Genomic DNA, 6755 nt, shown 5'->3' on the forward strand with positions numbered 1-6755 from the left:
AAATTTGATGGGCGGACTACCGTCGGTAAGAAATTTCACAAGATATTCACATTGCAAGTATGGCTCTCAACCGACAAATAATCCTCGAATCAAATTTTAAGGAATTGGTTGTCACAAGTTCAACCCCAATAAAAGTAACCGAAGTATTCAAACCTCGGGTCGTCTTAAAAGGAATGGGCAAACATGCGCATCAACATTGGTTGGAATTCCGGGGTTGCAAGTTGGTATGCGAAATTGTTACTCTGAGGTTGTAAAATTTGTTGTTCGTTCTCTCCCTGGCAATGGCGCCAATAACTAGTGCACAATACCATGGTCCAAACATAACTTCACAACTTCGCACAACTAACCAGCAAGTGCACTGGGTCGTCCAAGTAATAAAATCTTACGTGAGTAAGGGTCGATCCCACAGAGATTGTTGGTATGAAGTAAGCTATGGTCATCTTGTTAATCTCAGTCAGGCGGATATCAAATGGTTATGGAGTTTTCGAATAATAATAATAAATAAACAGAAAATAAAGATAGAAATACTTATGTAATTCATTGGTGAGAATTTCAGATAAGCGTATAGAGATGCTTTCGTTCCTCTGAAGCTCTGCTTTCCCGCTGTCTTCATCCAATCAGTCTTACTCCTTTCCATGGCAAGCATTCTGTAAGGGCATCACCGTTGTCAATGGCTACATCCCATCCTCTCTGTGAAAATGGTCCAAATGCTTTGTCACGGCATGGCTAATCATCTGGAGGTTCTCGATCATACTGGAATAGGATTTACTATCCTTTTGCGTCTGTCACTACGCCCAGCACTCGCGAGTTTGAAGTTCGTCACAGCCATCCCTTCCCAGATCCTACTCGGAATACCACAGAAAAGGTTTAGACTTTTCGGATCTCAGGAATGGCCATCCATGGGTTCTAACTTATACTACGAAGATACTAATAACTCGGACTTGGTCCCCTGTATTAGATATCTAAGAGATACTCATTCTAGCTTGGTTGCATGTAGAACGGAAGTGTTTGTCAGGCACGCGTTCATAAGTGAGAATGATGATGAGCGTCACATAATCATCACATTCATCATGTTCTTGGGTGCGAATGGATATCTTAGAAGCGGAATAAGCTGAATTGAATAGAAAATAGTAGTACTTTGCATTAAATCATGAGGAACAGCAGAGCTCCACACCTTAATCTATGGAGTGCAGAAACTCTACCGTTTGAAAATACATAAGTGATAATGGTCCAGGCATGGCCGAATGGCCAGCCCCCATGAAAGTCTCCGATAGCATAAAACTGATCAAAGGTCCCCCCTTTTATACAATAGTAAAAAGTCCTATTTATACTAAACTAGTTACTAGGGTTTACAGAAGTAAGTAATTGATGCATAAATCCACTTCTGGGGCTCACTTGGTGTGTGCTTGGGCTGAGCTTGAAGTTTACACGTGGAGAGGTCATTCTTGGAGTTGAACGCCAGTTTGTAACGTGTTTCTGGCGTTCAACTCTGGTTTGTGACGTGTTTCTGGCGTTTAACTCCAGACTGCAGCGTAGAACTGGCGTTCAGCGCCCTTTTGCGTCGTCTAAACTTGGCCAAAGTATGGACTATTATATATTGCTGGAAAGCCCTGAATGTCTACTTTCCAACGCTATTGGAAGTGCACCATTTTGAGTTCTGTAGCTCCAGAAAATCCACTTTGAGTGCAGGGAGGTCAGAATCCAACAGCATCAACAGTCCTTCTTCTACCTCTGAATCTGATTTTTGCTCAAGTCCCTCAATTTCAGCCAGAAAATACCTGAAATCACAGAAAAACACACAAACTCATAGTAAAGTCCAGAAATGTGAATTTAACATAAAAACTAATGAAAACATCCCTAAAAGTAACTAGATCCTACTAAAAACATACTAAAAATAATGTCAAAAAGCGTATAAATTATCCGCTCATCACAACACCAAACTTAAATTGTTGCTTGTCCCCAAGCAACTGAAAATCAAATAAGATAAAAAGAAGAGAATATACTATAAATTCCAAAATATCAATGAAATATAGCTCCAATCAGATGAGCGGGACTTGTAGCTTTTTGCCTCTTGAATAGTTTTGGCATCTCACTTTATCCATTGAGGTTCAGAATGATTGGCATCTATAGGAACTCAGAGTTTAGATAGTGTTATTGATTCTCCTAGTTCAGTATGTTGATTATTGAACACAGCTACTTTATGAGTCTTGGCCGTGGCCCTAAGCACTTTGTTTTCCAGTATTACCACCGGATACATAAATGCCACAGACACATAATTGGGTGAACCTTTTCAGATTGTGACTCAGCTTTGCAAAAGTCCCCAATTAGAGGTGTCCAGGGTTCTTAAGCACACTCTTTTTTTGATTTGGACCTTGACTTTAACCGCTCAGTCTCAAGTTTTCACTTGACACCTTCACGCCACAAGCACATGGTTAGGGATAGCTTGGTTTAGCCGCTTAGGCCGGGATTTTATTCCTTTAGGCCCTCCTATCCACTGATGCTCAAAGCCTTGGGATCCTTTTTATTTACCCTTGCCTTTTGGTTTTAAGGGTTATTGGCTTTTTGCTCTTGCCTTTTGGTTTTAAGAGCTTTTGGCTTTTTCTGCTTGCTTTTTCTTTTTCTATTTTTTTTCGCCAAATTTTTTTTCTTTCTTTTTTTTTTCTGCAAGTTTTGTATTCACTGCTTTTTCTTGCTTCAAGAATCATTTTTATGATTTTTCAGATTATCAAATAACATGTCTCCTGTTCATCATTCTTTCAAGAGCCAACATATTTAACATTCATAAACAACAACTTCAAAAGACATATGCACTGTTCAAGCATTCATTCAGAAAAAAAAAGTATTGTCTCCACATCAAAATAATTAAACTAAGTTCAAGGATAAATTCGAAACTCATGTACTTCTTGTTCTTTTGTTTTTAAAACGTTTTTCATTTAAGAGAGGTGATGGATTCATATTCACTACTTTAAGGCATAGACACTTAGACACTAATGATCATGTAATAAAGACACAAACATAGATAAACATTTAACATAAGAAAACAAAAAACAGAAAATTTAAGAACAAGGAATGAGTCCACCTTAGTGATGGTGGCGTTTTCTCCTTGAGGAACCAATGATGTCCTTGAGCTCTTCTATGTCTCTTCCTTGTCTTTGTTGCTCCTCCCTCATTGCTCTTTGATCTTCTCTAATTTCATGAAGGATGATGGAGTGCTCTTGATGTTCCACCCTTAGTTGCTCCCAAAAATTGTGTGGAGGAAAATGTATCCCCTGAGGTATCTCAGGGATCTCTTGATTTGCAGTCAAATATTCTACCACTGAGCTATAGACCCTTGAGATGAATCTCTCCATCTCCTATGACTCGGAGGTGGAAGCTTTTGTCTTCCCTTTCCTCTTTCTAGAGGTTTCTCTGGCCTTAGGTGCCATCAATGGTTATGGAAAAACAAAAAAGCTATGCTTTTACCACACCAGACTTAGAATATTGCTCGCCCTCGAGCAAAAAAAGAAAGAATAGTAGAAGAAGAAGAAGATATGGAGGTGAGTTGATGGTTTGAATTTGAGTGGGTGGGTGTAGGTGGGTTGTATGATGGTTTTAGGGGAGTAATGGATGTAAGTGGTAAAGGGTTCTTGGGAAAGGGTGATATAGGATTATGAGGAGGTAAGGTGAGTGGAGGTATGTGGGGATCCTGTGGGGTCCACAGATCCTCAGGTGTCAAGGATTTGCATCCCTGCACCAATTAGGCATGTAAAACACCTTTGCATGCAATTCTGGCGTTTAAACGCCGAATTGATGCTTGTTCTGGGCGTTCAACGCCCAGATGTAGCATGTTTCTGGCGTTGAATGCCAGCTCTATGCTTTTTTTTGGCATTCAGCGCCAGCTCCATGCTCTGTTCTGGTGTTGAACGCCAGCCAGATGCTCCTTACTGGCATTTAAACGTCAGTAAGTCCTTCCTCCAGGGTGTGATTTTCCTTCTGCTGTTTTTGATTCTGTTTTTAATTTTTGTAATTATTTTGTGACTCCACATGATCATGAACCTAATAAAACATGAAAGAACAATAAAAATAAAAATAAAATTAGATAAATAAAAATTGGGTTGCCTCCCAACAAGTGCTTCTTTAATGTCAATAGCTTGACAGTGGGCTCTCATGGAGCCTCACAGATGTTCAGAGCATTGTTGAAACTCCCCAACACCAAACTTAGAGTTTGGATATGGGAGTTCAACACCAAACTTAGAGTTTTGTTGTGGCCTCCCAACACCAAACTTAGAGTTTGACTGTGGGGGCTCTGGTTGACTCTGTTTTGAGAGAAGCTTACTGTGCCTCTTTTCCATGTTTACAGAAGGATGTCTTTGAGTTTTAAACTCAAGGGAGTCCTCATTCAATTGAAGGACTAGTTCACCTCTGTTAACATCAATCACAGCTCTTGCTGTGGCTAGGAAGGGTCTTCCAAGGATGATGGATTCATCCTCATCCTTCCCAGTATCTAGGATTATGAAATCAGCAGGGATGTAAAGGTCTTCAACCTTTACTAATATGTCCTCTACTTGTCCATAAGCCTATTTTCTGGAATTGTCTGCCATCTCTAACGAGATTTTAGGAGCTTGTACCTCAAAGATTCCCAGTTTCTCCATTACAGAGAGTGGCATGAGGTTTATTCCTAACCCAAGATCACATAGAGCCTTCTCAAAGGTCATGGTGCCTATGGTACAAGGTATTAGGAACTTTCCAGGATCCTGTTTCTTTTGAGGCAATCTCAGTTGATCCAATGCATTTAGTTCATTGGTGAACAGGGGAGGTTCATCTCCCCAAGTCTCACTACCAAATAAATTGGCATTCAGCTTCATGATTGCACCAAGGAACTTGGCAACTTGCTCTTCAGTAACATCCTCATTCTCTTCAAAAGAAGAATACTCATCAGAGCTCATGAAGGGCGTAAGGAGGTTTAATGGAATCTCTATGGTCTCTAGATGAGCCTCAGAGTCCTTTGGTTCCTCAAAGGGAAACTCCTTGTTGATCACTGAACGTCCCAGGAGGTCTTCCTCCTTGGGATTCACGTCCTCCCCTTCCTTCTTGGATTCGGCCATGATGGTTATATCAATGGCCTTGCACTCTCCTTTTGGATTTTCTTCTGTGTTGCTTGGGAGAGCACTAGGAGGGGTTTCAGTGATCTTCTTACTCAGCTGGCCCACTTGTGCCTCCAAATTTCTAATGGAGGACCTTATTTCATTCATGAAACTCAGAGTGGCCTTAGATAGATCAGAGACTAAGTTTGCTAAATTAGAGGTATTTTGTTCAGAGTTCTCTGTCTGTTGCTGAGTGGATGATGGAAAAGGCTTGCTATTGCTAAACCTGTTTCTTCCACCATTATTAAAGCCTTGTTGAGGCTTTTTTTGATCCTTCCATGAGAGATTTGGGTGATTTCTCCATGAGGGATTATAGGTGTTTCCATAGGGTTCACCCATGTAATTCACCTCTGCAATTGTAGGATTCTCAGGATCATAAGCTTCTTCTTCAGGAGATGCCTCTTGAGTACTGTTGGATGCAGCTTGCATTCCATTCAGACTCTGAGAAATCATATTGACTTGCTGAGTCAATATTTTATTCTGAGCCAATATGGCATTCAGAGTATCAATTTCAAGAACTCCCTTCTTCTGAGGCGTCCCATTACTTACAGGATTCCTCTCAGAAGTGTACATAAACTGGTTGTTAGCAACCATGTCAATAAGTTCTTGAGCTTCTGCAGGCGTTTTCTTTAGGTGAATGGATCCACCTGCAGAAGTATCCAATGACATCTTAGCTAATTCAGACAGACCATCATAGAATATATCTAGGATGGTCCATTCTAAAAGCATGTCAGAAGGACACTTTTTGGTCAGTTCCTTGTATCTCTCCCAAGATTCATAGAGGGATTCACCTTCTTTCTGTCTGAAGGTTTGAACATCCACTCTAAGCTTACTCAACTTTTGAGGAGGAAAGAACTTGGCTAAGAAAGCCTTGACCAGCTTATCCCAAGAGTTCAGGCTATCTTTAGGTTGAGAATCCAACCATATTCTAGCTCTGTCTCTCACAGCAAAAGGGAAAAGCATGAGCCTGTAGACTTCAGGATCTACTCCGTTAGTCTTAACAGTGTCACATATCTGCAAGAATTCAGTTAAGAATTGAAAGGGATCTTCAGATGGAAGTCCATGAAACTTGCAGTTTTGTTGCATCAGAGAAACTAATTGAGGTTTCAGCTCAAAGTTGTTTGCTCCAATGACAGGGATGGAGATGCTTCTTCCATGTAAATTGGAATTAGGTGCAGTAAAGTCACCAAGCATCCTCCTTGTATTATTATTATTTTCGGCTGCCATTTCCTCTTCTTGTTCGAAAATTCCTGTAAGGTTATCTCTGGATTGTTGTATTTTAGCTTCTCTTAGTTTCCTCTTCAGAGTCCTTTCAGGTTCAGGGTCTGCTTCAACAAAAATGTTCTTGTCTTTGCTCCTTCTCATATGAAAAAGAAAGGAACAGAAAATAATAATAGGGATCCTTTTTACCACAGTATAGAGGTTCCCTTGTTGTTAGTAGAAGAAGAAAGGGAATAAGAGTGAAGAAGAATGGATAATCCAAACACAAGGGTGAGGATAGCAGAGATATGAGATGAAGAGAAGTGTTAATATATGAATAAATAAATAGAAGGAGATGAGAGGAAGAAGTTTTCAAAAATAAATTTTGAAAAAGGGTTAGTTATTTTCGAAAATTAGATAAGAAATAAAGTT

At 40.0% G+C, this 6755-nt stretch overlaps 1 non-coding gene across 1 annotated transcript; it reads left to right on the top strand.

Moving 5' to 3' along the window:
* Positions 1-5846: 5846 nt before the first annotated feature.
* LOC148571618 (small nucleolar RNA R71) lies at positions 5847-5954 on the top strand. Its single transcript, XR_015907902.1, has one exon. It is a non-coding gene; the product is annotated as a small nucleolar RNA R71 (small nucleolar RNA).
* Positions 5955-6755: the final 801 nt, after the last annotated feature.

Source organism: Arachis ipaensis, chromosome B3, assembly GCF_059453495.1.
Source record: "Arachis ipaensis isolate K30076 ecotype BB chromosome B3, ASM5945349v1, whole genome shotgun sequence".
NCBI lineage: Eukaryota > Viridiplantae > Streptophyta > Magnoliopsida > Fabales > Fabaceae > Arachis > Arachis ipaensis.